The sequence below is a fragment of the Spinacia oleracea genome, chromosome 1 (assembly GCF_020520425.1).
Source record: "Spinacia oleracea cultivar Varoflay chromosome 1, BTI_SOV_V1, whole genome shotgun sequence".
Classification (NCBI taxonomy): Eukaryota; Viridiplantae; Streptophyta; class Magnoliopsida; order Caryophyllales; family Amaranthaceae; genus Spinacia; species Spinacia oleracea.
The window spans coordinates 39177822-39190831 of record NC_079487.1 but is presented as its reverse complement, the minus strand read 5'-3'; the positions used below and the strand labels follow the sequence as shown (position 1 = coordinate 39190831).

Below are 13010 nucleotides of genomic sequence, written 5' to 3'. Positions count from 1 at the left end.
TTTCAAAATATTATTTTTCATTGGCCGAAAGCATTGTATTTCCTATGTGACGCTCTAATATTGGATTAGTGTTTGATTTTATATTGAATTTATTTTAGATTAGTATTTGATTTTGGATTATTTTATTTTAGATTTTATTTATTTAATTATTAGAGTGTGTGATTTTGGATGGAGTTGTATATATTATTTATTAATTAATTAATTAAAATATCTACGTGGTACCTAATTAATTATCTATGTGACACTTGATTTTTTTAATTCAAAAATAAATTAGAAATCTTATTTTTCATTGGCCAAAACCAATAGTAATCCTAGGTGGCGCTCTAATATTTCAGAAAATATGTCTCCTTTATATATACATTATATTTTACAAATGCATACAAAATCACACATCAATCGGTGTATCGTGTAGCATTAACAGTTTTAACATCCCCCCCACCCCCAAACCAATGTAATTTTATGTTAAGTAGGTAAAGACTACTAAATAACCAGTGAAATTATACTCATATCCTTACATTTAATTTCAATACCTATTGTAAAACTAATCGCTAATAGATAACAACTGATTTAACATTTCATAAAAACAGCTAAAGACAATCACCCAATACAACGGTTACAACCCACTGTCAGTTATCAGGTCAGTTAGAACAGTACAAAATTGCCTCAGTCCAAGTCCATCGACTTCTCTTCAGAAGGGACACTGCTCGACCAGAGCTTGATCGTCCGATCGTGCCCAACTGTAGCGATGCACTGCCCATCTGCCAAGCAAATAAAGATACAAGGTGCAAGCAAAACATATATCCTCTAAGAAACAACACGTACTTGAAATACCAAATTCTACTAAAATACATAAATAAGCAAGATTAACTGCATTTTATGGGATAAAACGATCCCACTTGTTAATCATTATACAATGTGATAGTGCCTGAGTACTAGTATAACTCAGCTAGTCGTTAAAAAAAGTTCCAAATTAAGACAACACGTATAAGCTGATTATCACAGCATAGCTTAGACATATTATTCAACTATATCAAGTTTAGAAGAGAAGATCAACACAAAAACCAGTTATATCAGAAATATTACTGTCCTAAGTTAATAAGGTCTCTACGTGTTCAGAATCAGCTTAATCATTCATGAGGTTTAATTTAACACTTTTGATTCTGAGACCTACTGGTACAATCACCAAACTCAGACACTCATAGAATCATAGGTGCTTCAAGAGACGATTTAATTAACATGCGTACATATAAAACTGCTTATGATCTTCAAACCATTCCATGATCAACACAGTTAGGGGTTAGGGGTCGTTTGGTATTCATGTATGGGTAAGAGAATCAACTTGGATGATTCCCTTTGTTATTGTTTGTCATTCCCTTTACCCTCTTTTTCTTTTTCACTTACCCCTAAAGGCCTCTACATTGATACCCTACCCCCCAGTTTTTTCCATTCCCTTTCCTTCAACACCCTGGACCAACCATTGAACACCATCCACCACCTGCAACACCCTCACCCGTCAACCCACTCACCGTGGATCCACCGCAGCAACACCCACCTGGAACCACCTTACCACCATCGATCCACCACCCACCATTGTCCACCTCCCAGACCACCAGCTACACCCCCGAAACCACCCTCCCAACACCGTAAACTGCCCCTACCATCCCGAAACCACTCAAAATCACCATAAAGGCATAAACCACTCGAAACTAACACAAAACCATCCTCAAGCCACACACAAACCACCTACACCCCTGTATCTCACCTGAAAACCCAACAACAAACCCTAAGATTTCGGGAAAAATATCAATTTACAAGAATGAATAGTGCAAAATACCTTTTCTTATTGTTAATTACTTGGCACTCAATTGCTCTCAGTAGTATGTCTTTAAATGGTGAAATTTGACCTTTAAAGCACCAAATTTGGCCTCTTTAGAGAAGAAAGAGATAGAAAAAGGCGGCGGTGCCAGGGGAAGGGGGGGGGGGGCAACAGATCGGAAGGGTGGCGGGATTTCCCGGCGGATTTTGGTTGTTTAGGTAGTCAAATTTCAGATTTGTCGCTGGAGTGAGACTTAGTGAGAGAGGTGAGATCTTAGAGATAGGTTACCCATACAATATTTTATATCAAAGGGTTTCATTTCTATTCCTTCCCTTTCTTCGGTTCCCTTTACCCTGTGTGAACCAAACGCCCCCTTGGATTTTAAGGGACAAATTGCATTCACTTTATCTCTGTTGTTGAATGTAACGTATTTAAACAAATTCAGTTTTTGAGTGGCAACTTCCATAAACTTTACCATAATTCCATCCCAAGATGACAGTTATAAACTTGTAATGAGATGCTACTATAAGTTCCCATTTTGCACGCATCACTTTTACTACAGTTTACCAAGAGAAAAGATCTTACCTCCTGTGACATCTAAGGGTGTAACTCTTGCTTCATGTCCTGACAATGTCCTGATAAGCTTGAAGTCTCGAGATGACCATACCTGATGAAATAGGGCAAAATGAGACAAAACACTCCTTGTAACTTAACAAAACAGACTACTGAGAGTAATTGAGTGCCAAGTCTCATACCTTAACAGTTGTATCATATGAAGCAGTGACCAAATAATATCCCTCCTGAGGCTCAAATTTGACCTGTGAAATAAGCTTTGAATGGGCAGGAATTATGTACAATGACTTTTTCTTTCTCAAGTCCCAAATCCGACAAATGTTATCCTCAGAACCAGTGGCCAAATGATAGCCATTAGGAGAGAAATCAACTCCATAAACCTGAGAGGAAAAAGAAAAAACATGAGTCAACAATCAGAGTTAGTATCACAAAAATAAATGTTAATGACAAGAGAAGAAATTTACAGGTTTGATGTGGCCTTCCAAAGCAAGAATACTTCTCCCTGTTCGAAGATCCCAGACACGTGTAAGAGAATCCAGTCCACATGATGCTAACAATGATCCATCCGGATGGAAAGATATGGCATAAACACTCCTGCTATGGCCTTCTTGAAGAAGCAACTCAGCACCACTTTCGATATCCCACAAACGCCAAGTTTTGTCAAAACTTGTAGTGCCCAAGTACTTCCCAGATGGATGGAAGGCAATACGAGCTAGGCGGTCTAAATGACCTTCAAATGTTCTCAATAAAGTGCCATCTGTGTTCCACAACTTTGCAGTACGATCAGCTGAGGCAGTTGCTACATTGTCACTTACAGGAGAAAATGCAACATATACTCCATATCTTGGCAACCCCACTAACAGAGCTAAAGAAACAAAACAAGCAATAAACAGACCATTAGTACTCGCCTTCAAAAATGACAAACCAGTCTCATAATTTAGGGCAATGGCCCCGCAATCCTGGCTAATTGAATGCACAGTTAAGCACCATGCTCTCCATATCTTGACAGATACAACAGATTAGTCAGCTCAATTGTCAATCTAACTCTCATAATTTATAAATCAAGTTGGACAAAGAAATTTATCTAATTTTAATTTGACCTGATTACCTTTCCATCAGCACCCTGGCAAAAATAAAACAAGCCCTCGCAGAATTATGTCCAGAAAACATGCAAAGAAAACTTTACTTTTCTGAATTCCTAAAAACTCTCTTACCCAACTCATCACAGTACATCATCTGAAACCTAAATGGTCACACGTTCAACGTCTACAGAACCAAATGGATAGCAGTCGGTTCCCTCGCATTCAATATTTTCAATTCTTATTCTGGTTCATTCATAAATGACAAGCAGCAATTACCCGTCTTACAATACTTCTCTTCAGGGCAAAAAGATGCTAAAGTCCTCTTCCCCCTTCCAAAACATGCATCTTCTCCATGGAGATTCTTTCTCCGTCATTTTCACATACAAACAAACATAACATTCTGATTCTTACTAAAGAAAATTCAGTTTTGCAGTATCTTTCGTTTCTTAAACATTATAGCCAAATTTGTAAAGAGATTTTGAAGCGAAAAGATCAAAGTTTAACCATATTGCATAAATTGTAGCTGAAAAGGTAAATCGGAAACATAGCAAGCACTCATTACAGGTAATTGCAATCTATTACATAAAATAACGGAAAGGAAGAGAAAGAACAAATACATAGATATTTCATAATTATTTTTAGCCAACCGAATGAAAACCTCCCAGCCCCACCCCCAAAACAAACTAAAACTATAGAAGTAAAAGAAAAACAAAGAGAACAAGCGCACTGAAAGTTCTGAATGACCTGAAAAAAATTGAATACTATTGAAGGGGGAAAGGGGGAAAAAGTTCAAACAAGTTTTCTTGTATGAAAACAAAAATTCTATAGCTTGAGTAAACCCTCTTAATTCTTAATCACATAGCAAAAACAGAATGACAGGTATCAACAAGTATTGATAAATACCATCCACAGTCAGATCACAGGCTCACAGCTTCCATATGAAGTCCAAATGGGTATTTGACAAACAATAGATAATATGACGATCAACTCCTACAACTCCAAACTTGTATCAAGCCTAAGAAAAAATAGTAAAATACTTTGAAACCATTCAATATCCAATCAGGCAACCAGTTTAAGAGAGAAATTAGAGAGCTAAAGAACCTATCATGTAGCAAGCGAAACAAGTTTTATTGGATGAAAACAAAACTTATATATCTTGATTAATCTTCTCAAGTCTTAATCACATAGCACAAAACAGACAGGTAATAACAAGTATTGATAAATACCATCCAAAGTCAAGTCACAGACTCACAGCTTGCATATGAGGCCAAATGGGTAGTTTGACAAACAATAGATAATATGATGATCAACTTGTATCAAGGCTAAGAAAAATACTTTGCAACCATTCAATCAATAATCAGGCAACCAGTTTAAGAGAGAAAATAGAGAGTTAAAGAACATACCAGGTAGCAAGTGAATTCCCATCTTTTGAAAATGAACATCCACAAAGTGGGCGGTCATCACCAATCTCACTGGAATCAAGAACAAAAGTTCCTGCCTGCCTAAGTTCCCAATCGATTTCAGCATCCTCATCTTCATCTGGATCATCCCTTTTTCTCCTTGCACGCTGCAAACGCTGAGATGCTCTGACAATAGAGAACTTAACTAAAAACTTACGAGCATCCAATAATTCTTGGGTCCCTTCCGTATAAAATGGATACTGAAGCATTTCTTCTTCAACCTCATCCTTAGCTGAAGCTGCTTCCTCCTCTTCCTCGTGGGCTTTCATCAGCTTTTCCAATTGCCCCTCAGCATCAAGCTTAGCCATAAGCATCCGGAGCCGGTCCCGTCTTTCCATCTCTCTCTCTCCAAAGAGAGTAATAGGTTCACCAAGCCGCCGAAGCCGAGTCCGCACAGACATATCGTTTGTGGGAACAACTAGAGCAGCAGCATGCCGTTTCATCATGAACTCACGCATAGCTTTCTCCTGCCGTTCCCTTACCTGGCGACTTTCCTCTGTGATTTCATAACCAGCAGAGGAACCCTCCACACCCATATCAGAATCTTGATCATCATCATCAGAGTCTGTGTCACTTGCCTTTACCTCACCATTTTGCGTAACAGGGGGGCGGACAGGTAGAGGAGCTAATGGTCTAGGCATTGCAGGAGGTACAGCAGGTAAAGGAGCAATTGGTGGGACAAGCACCGGAGGTGGAGCTGACAAAGGGATAACTGTAGGAGGAACTGACGGAGGGACACCTGCAGGTGGGAGAACAGCAGATGTGGGGATAGTAGATAGTGACTGGCTCCCAGGACCAGTGATTGCAGTAGCTGGAACTGAAGTAGCCATCATGTCAGCATCAGCCCCCGGAGGAGTTGGTTCAGCAGCTGAAGCGGAAGGAGTTTCTTCATCTATCTCCATTGTGCCTATATAGGTAACAAAAACTAATATTTAGCCCATCACAGTCACTTCAAAAATGTATCAATTCTAGGGAAGAAGGCAAAATGGATGACATTTCCTCAAGCTCAAGAATTCAATTTTTTTAAAGCTCGAAATCTTATTCAATCAAACCTAAATAATTTATAGAATTCATTCATTCAATCAAACTAAACTTTATTATTTATTGCTCTTTTCTACTCTGCTACCTCCTTAAAAACAACACCAAATTAACCCCCAAAAAGTAGTATTTAATCAAAAACAAATTGAAAAAAGGATAATGTGATTTTCATCTACAATTACAAACTGGGTATAGAACTATAGAGTAATTAGACCTAAAACAACACCAAATAAAGCCAACAAAATATATTTAACAACAACATTTTTGAAAAATAACAGGCAACAAAATGCATTTAAACACTTGTTGGATCTATAAAAAATAGAAACAGAAAACTCCAAAAAAATCGATACAAAATAGAAGAATGAAGAAAATAGATAAGGAATAGAAGTCATACACTGCGAGGTGGTTGGAAGTCGAAAGTCCCCAAATTGAAACTTTACAATGACGGAGGCGCCGCCGAATAGAGGTGGTGATACGACAAGAAAATGGTGGTTTTGTCGGAGGAGAGTAGATAGGGTTTTCAGAGGAGGCGGCAATCACAATTCAGGGGGCGGGAGGAAGAGATATGAATAGCAGCCGACTTAGAATTTTTGTCTTTCCTCCGCCAGAGACTGAGGCCAGCAGTCCAGACAACTCTCCGACTATGGACGATATTAGCTTGCCTTTTGTGGAGACTGCCCCAAGATATGGGCCAAAAGATAGACCAGCAACGAAACGTGCAATGAACGAGGCCTTAACAGAGCTTGCCAAAGAGGAAAGAGTGACAGAAAATTAATTTTGGGATTTTAATTTGTTGGAAATTTTGTAAAACGACCACCTTAATGTTTAGACATGGGTATGGATTTTGCCAAGGCAACAGAGCTACCCTCTGCCCGTGATCTTTTTCCACCATATATGACAATTTATAAAACTAAATAAAATCTACCGTTATATTTTGTTGTAAAATTTATGAAACCATAATGTACCAAATCACCACTAGGCTTATTCCATTTTCTGTATTTGGAATTTCATGCACCATTTTTTGTAATTCTATTTCATTGTTACCGGTATTTAGACTATTAATATGCTGCTTTGTCGATCATCCTTTACCAATCAATACTTTTCATACCTAGGATCATGTTCTAACAAAAGATTTGGAGAATACTATCCTTATTAAAGTCTGTAAAGGTAAATTATATTACGGAATACTCCTTTTCATTAATTGTTGTAGCAAATGATAGAGTACATGTATATTAGAGTTACGTTTTTAATTATTCTTTCCAATGTATATAAATTATGAAGCACATTATTTTAAGCAAATGTTAAAAAAAATTCCTTTAATTCTTTATATATAATTTACAATAATAGTCTAATATGTTGTTAGGTTTGTCATCAATAATCAAGCTTAATATGACTGAAGATAATGATCAAGAGTTATTTAATAGAAAATTTTAAACTCGTGAAGAACTCCTTGGCGCGGTTAAGAAGTTTAATGAGTCAAAAGGATATGTAGTCTTGATAAGGATTCTTGGAAAGATCGTTATGTGACTCTTGGTTGTGATAGTGGTGGAGTTTATCGAGATAGAGGTACAACATTGATTACAAGTCAAGATAGGAAAACAAACACTCGTATTGACTGCCCGTTTCGAATACGAGGTAAGAAATAAGATGGCGTTTGTTCTCTTCAACTGCAAAATAGTTCTCATAACCATGAATTTTGTAATGACTTGTGTGGACATCCTACTTCTCGTCGGTTGACAAAAGACGAAATTTTGGATGATGAAAAAAGGAGCATGTCAGGAATTGAACCTCGCAAATTTTGTCTTTTATTAGACAAAAGAATCTAGCCTTCCCTTAAAGCGGTATCAAAGACCATATATAATATGAAGTCTAAAATCTGAACAGGTAAGTTAGATGGCCGTTCAATGATAAAAAGCCTTATTTGGTGAACTTGGTCATGGAGAATTTACTTACAACTACAAGCATAATGATGGAGGACACTTGACACACATAATTTTTTTTCATTGGAATGCTAAGTTTAACAAAAAACAACGGTCCACTAAAAAAGTACATCCGAAGGTTATCAAAAAGAAAATAAAAATAAAACTAAGTTTTGTAAAACTAAGAATAAAAATAAGGAGACAAAGTCTAATTATGAAATCAATTCTGTAAAGCGTAAACAAGGGAAACGAACTCACGATGGGTTTTCCTTTGGTTTATTAAGTTTTTTTATTTTTGGCAATCAAATAATAGGAAGGATTTGATTCAGTTTTATAATGGCAATAGAAGATTTCGGGCAGCGGGTAGCTCTTTTGCCTTGGATAAATCAAATTTTACCTTGGCAAAATCCGTACCCTTTGAGAAGTTACTACTTTATATAAAAAAATTTATTATATTCCAATAAGTTTGATGTGTTTAAGTAACACTATCTTGTGACAGCAAACGTTAAATCTCTCCGTTTGTAGGCCCACCTAACAACTTTATTCCATTTTTAAACTTGAAATTACCCATGAGTCCTCCATTTACTTCCCTACTAACGAATTTCTCCTTTCTCCTTTTTCTTTCCTCTTTCTCAAACTTTGTTCTCTTTCTCAATCTTTATCCTCTCATTTCTCAATCTTTGTCCCTTCCCAACTGTTGTAAGGAACTCCATCTAAATAAAGGGTCTGAAAAAGCGTGATGAATCATATTTATATGGGGTATTTTAGGTGCATTTAGGTTGCATTTCTAGGCATTCGTCTCATTTTAGTTGTATTTAAAATCATATTTGCATAAGTTGTCGTTATTGTACTCTATTACACCCCGTTTGTGTTTTCCTTGATAGTTTAGGTGATTTTGCAATCATTTTGGGTGCTATCGGAGTGTTTGGAGGTGGATCGAATGATCACCAGATGGTTTGAGTTGAAGAGAAAGTGATTGATCAGAGAATTGAGCTTTCCGGGAACGATAATTCCAATCCGGATGATTAGCTCGTTGTATCGCTTGTGCATAGAGGGGTGCATCCCTCGTTGGTCGTTGCATCCCTCGTTGGCTCGCCACATCCCTCGTTGCACCATATCTCTTTCCATCAAGCATTGTATAAGAGGATGTACATCCCTCTCTCTCTCTCGCTAGATCCCTCGCTGCGTCGCTGCTTCATGGTTGTTGTCCTATGCGTCTCACTAGGCCAGCGAGGGATGGCTCGCTAGATCCCTCCCTCCCTCGCTGCCTCGTTGCTTTGATTTGTTATGTGCTTCACAGGCCAGCGAGGGATGGCTCGCAAGATCCCTCGGTGCCATGCTTCGCAGCCTTGTGCCCTTGTGTGTCGCTTGGGTGACTTGGTCGGTGCTCGGGTTTCATTGCCATGTCATCGTCCATCGACCAATCGTTGCCGACTTCTTTTTTTTTTTTTTTTTTTTATTTTAGAAAATGAAAACTATAAATATTTCAAGGGAATTAATTTATTTCCCTTATGCTTTTATTTCCCTAGAATTCTCTTTCACGTTTAAACTTTTATTTCTCTTTCTTCTAGAGTTAAACCCTAGCTTTTCGATTTCATTCATCAATCTAGAGGTATTTGTATAATTTTCTTGCTAATTCTTTGTTATTGTTTTTGTTCCTTAGATTAAGTCGCTTTTGATTATGAAACTCATATTTATTGTTTTTCATGCTTGTTGATTCAATTATGAGTGAGTAATCGTTTTCTAGGGCTAAGTAAGGGAAGCCATGTTTATACCATGATTGTTATGTATTAAAGTTTGTAAATTTATAGATTATGATTGAGTAATTCCAATTGATTTTTTCTTAATTGTTGATTCATGTAGTTGGCCCATATCATGGATTGATTATCTAGCTAATAGGAATTAGAATTTAAAGATCACATTCTTAAAGGCTTGGTACAATTTTACAATTCTAATTATGTTAGCGACCGTAATGCATATGTTGGATTGAAAGTGTTAAGACCCGACCATAGGATTAACATATACTTTAATTACTCGGCCTAATTTATTCATTATCAGATTGTTTTGCATTCTTGGATTGGTATAAGCATGGTGGACCGAACAGACGCCCTAGACCTTTAATCCATTGATAAATTCTTCATTTATATTATTGTTTTAGCCTTGTTATAATCCAAAATTCACACTTCGTTTATTGAAATAGTTTATAATAATTGGACAAAAAACTAACAGATTTTTTCTCACTATGGGATCGACCCGTATTTGTTAAGTATCTGCTAACAATAGACACCATACACTTGCGACATCACTTTTTAATTCATCATTTATGAACACAACATAGGTTTCACGAAAGAGGGTCATCTTTGTTCTTAACAAGGGCTGTAAATCCAGAGTGGAAGCAAGTAATGTAGAAGGAGACTCACTTGGCCACCTAGGAAAAGGAGATGGATTAGCAACTAAAAGCATGAATAGAAAGCAACATTCATTTATTATCCGTCGCCTGACCCTCCCTGATGGCTTGGCTTCTCATTGGCCAGATAGCTTTTTATCCAAAAATGTGAAGGATGTCGTATGTATTGACTTCAAACTTAACAAGATATAGCATTTCAAGTTGGGGACAATGTGCAATCCAAGTTAATTTTTTTTTGTCAACGCTATCCACCGTACGCTTTTCTAAATGTAAGGTGTAAATCCTTGAAATGTAAAACTGAAATATGAATCTGTCATTGGTGGGACAGCTTGTGTATTGTGCTTCCCAAAATAGTGATACCATGTATCAACTATTGATCCAACCTTGCAACGAAGGATCAATTGTTGGAAAGCACAACCAGTTGATCGAAAAGACTCTATCCAGGTTGCCTATTCCTATGCCTCATCCATGGGAGAATGAAACCAGGAGCAAGGTGACCGACTCTACAAAAATATCACCTTTGGTTAATTAACAAAAGACATAAAAAATCAATTATCTTGGTGCCTGGTCTGTCTCGGCTACTCTAGATGGATTGCTGGTTCCAACGCAATTTTCTGCAGGAGGTGGGATACCCTAATGCCCATATGATCTTAAGGGCTCAAGCACACAAACGCCACCATCAGTAAGTCCTAAAGAAAATTGATAGGCTTCTGAAGGATGTGCAACAATGCAGAGTGGGTAAACGCTCGTATTGTTCAAGACACAAAAAATGATTGCTTGTTAAGGCCACTTTGAGGCAACCAGAATTACAAAATTATTATGCTATGTAAATTATTATGCTCTGCACCATTAGGAGGAAAAATATTGAGAAAGAGAATAGAGATTGAGAATGAGAACAGATATTGAAAAATGAGAAAGGAGAACAAAGATTGAGAATAAGAGAAATTCCTTGGTAGGAAAGTAAATGGGGGACTCAAGGGTAAATTCAAGTTCAAAAGTGGAATAAAGTCGTTGGGGCGGGCCCTAAAAACAGAGAGTTTTAACGTTTGTTGTTACAAGGTAGTGTTATTAACACATATCAAACTTATAAGGTACCAAAAAAAAGTTTTTATAAGATAGTAATTCACAAAACGTCTAAACATTAAGGTAGTGTATCACAAAAGTTCCTAATTACTTTTGACAAAATGTCGAAGAGAGAAAATTAAAGGTAGAAAAACACATGAATGCTAAATCTCAATTGGCTTGTGTTCATATGGACAATACAATCATATATAGTATCAACATAGTATATGTTAGTATTAAAAAAGAAAATTATTTGTATGGGTACTTCTTATCAATGTAAATCATTTGTATTTAACTAAAAGATACAGTTTGAATCGCACGTATTATTAGGAGGATGAATTAAATTTATTAAAATAAGATGAAAGTGAGGTACTGAGTTATTATTTATTGTAAGAAATTGATAGTGAGTAAATTATTTATAGTAGTAAAAAGAAGATGTGAGTAAGTGTGAGGATTATAAGTGGGAAATAAAGTTTAATATAATTGAACAAAGTTGATATGAACAACACATGTATGTATATTCAAGACCATTTATATGAGAATATGATAGGAGCTACGCGTGTATGTAGTTTTGTTTTTTTTTACTTTTTTACTGTTATTTTTTGGGCTTCTATTAAATTTTCAACACAATTTTGCAATTCAGGGCCCCTTTCATTTTGGGGCCCTATTCTGCATCCGATCTTGGGCCTGTTAAGGGTTGGGACTGATTACAATGTAGCTAAAAAATACCCCTCAAAAATAAAGTGTAGCTAAAAATCTTTGAATAGAGGTTATGAGTCGTGCATTGCGTAAATGGTCCCCATATTGGACCTATATTTCTCCCAAAAAACCATCTCAAGCACATTCAATGTCCTACACCTCATACCTTATGTTAAATCATAACTAACCGGTATTAAGTTTGTCGTAATTCTACTTGCCAACAAAAAGCCATGTGGCTCATATCCAGAAATGTCCCAAAACTTTCAATGACATCTAAGTTCATTTAAAAATCTACTTACTTTACCCATCAATCTTGTCTTGATATAGAGTAAAATCCATCTTAGCCTGTAACTCAGCTGACTTCTTCTTCTCTTCCTCAAGCTTGGCTGGAAGTAGCTCCAACTCGACCTTCTTATTGCCTGCAGCAATCACATCCCGCTCAACCTTAGCAATGGTCAACCTGAAGGAAATAATGCCCTTGGTCCAAGTATGCATTCAATGATAAGTCTAATAAATGCGGTTCAGTATTAATTAAACAAGTTAATAATTCAGTGAGATCAAGTGAGCTGAATGCCTAGCTAGAGGCCGCTTCAGTTCAAGTGGAATTAATGATATTAATCCACAGCTTACTCTTGACTGAACCCGTAGGGTCACACAAATAGTACGTAAACGGATCAAGTATTTAATGGCATTAAATACTCTATCTATGGATATTCGGAATCGACGGATCTTGGTTTCAGTGGGAGCTGAGATCGTCACAAGCAAGTGAATACTTCGGAAACGATGATATTGCCGGAAACGGAAATATGGATCGTATCGGAAATATAAATATTATCCAAGTCGTAGATGTTGCCGGAAACGGAAACATGGTACGTATCGGAAAATATTATTGGAAATGGAAATATTGCCGGAAGAAATATTGCCGGAAACGGAAATATTGTCAGAATCGGAAAA

General features: G+C 36.8%; 1 pseudogene; it reads right to left on the bottom strand.

Moving 5' to 3' along the window:
* Positions 1-475: 475 nt before the first annotated feature.
* LOC110778661 (U4/U6 small nuclear ribonucleoprotein PRP4-like protein) lies at positions 476-6857 on the bottom strand (annotated as a pseudogene).
* Positions 6858-13010: the final 6153 nt, after the last annotated feature.